We start from the raw sequence: 1,223 nt of genomic DNA, 5'->3' as shown, positions 1-1,223 counted from the left end.
AATTTTGTCAAAGATCTTTCTCAGTAACAGTGAATTCTATTATTTGGACACCATAGTGTCCAGGGAAGTAGAGACAGAATACCCAGACAAGCAAGCCTGAAAGTCATTTGTAACATATCAGGCCAGCTATGTGACAGGGTGGCATCAAGTTCCAAACAAGTTCAGGGGCTACGGAGAAAAGATATCAACTTGTGGGGAAGCACGGGACTTGGTTGGAAGGTCTGTAAGGAGGAATCTCTGAAAGGTTGGAGGCCTCTGGGGGACCTTGCTGAAGGTGGCAGCCCCTGCCTTGACTTTTCCAAACAAATCTGACCCCCCGGGTGTTTTACTAGAATCTTTATGTTTAGACTTTAAAACGTCCTTGTTTGAAAGACGCTACAGATGCAGGTGCTTTCTCAAGGGTGCTTACCCTGCTGATTGTATCTAGCCGTTAATTTTAGTTCAAGCTGTTGTTACAATAAAAGCCTAAGGAGGCAGGCAAACAGGGCTATTTGCTCCTAAAGCAAACCAGCCCCTTACCCTCTCTTTCACAGAAACATGTGTCAGAGTAATCCATTCATCTGTCACTCAGGGTCTGCTGGTCAGTCCTGGCATCAACTGACTCTCTTGATAACTTCTATGTTTAACCTCTCTCCTTCTAGCTCCTTAACTATGGGTTTTCTTCTTCCATCCTCTCTGCAGCTCCATTATTCTGTCTTGGTCATTCATGCACTCCCATTGCTGTGACTCTTATCTCCAAGAAGGCGGCTCAGAGCGGTCTCCCTACCCTGGTCTTCCTGAGCATTCGTTGTGCATCTCCGTGTGCCTGCAAGGTACCTTGACCCTCCTGTGCTAGATGCACCTGAAATTCAATTAGAAACAAAGAGCACCTCCAACTCTCCTAGTCATTAAACCTCAACACCCTTCAATTCCCTTTTCTCTCCACCCCTTGCTCTTCATGTTCAGTCAGGTAATGACAGTGTGGCTCTACATCTGCGATGCTTCTCTATGTAGTTCCTTTTCCTGTCTGGTGCGACACCTGCACTGATCTCCATGTCCAAACTTTGCCCCCTTCAACCCACCTGCAAGAGACCATAGTAGTCTTTCTTAAGTGCCAATACTCTCCTGCTCAAAAACCTTCAGTATTTCCCTCGGCCCACAGAATAAATTCTTTGACTGCATTTATAGCTCCCTAAACTAACCTTAATCTACCTTCAAGCCTTCTCCCCCAGTAGCTACTCCTT

This window comes from Myotis daubentonii, chromosome 2 (genome assembly GCF_963259705.1).
Source record: "Myotis daubentonii chromosome 2, mMyoDau2.1, whole genome shotgun sequence".
Lineage (NCBI taxonomy): Eukaryota > Metazoa > Chordata > Mammalia > Chiroptera > Vespertilionidae > Myotis > Myotis daubentonii.
This window is presented reverse-complemented; position numbering follows the sequence as displayed.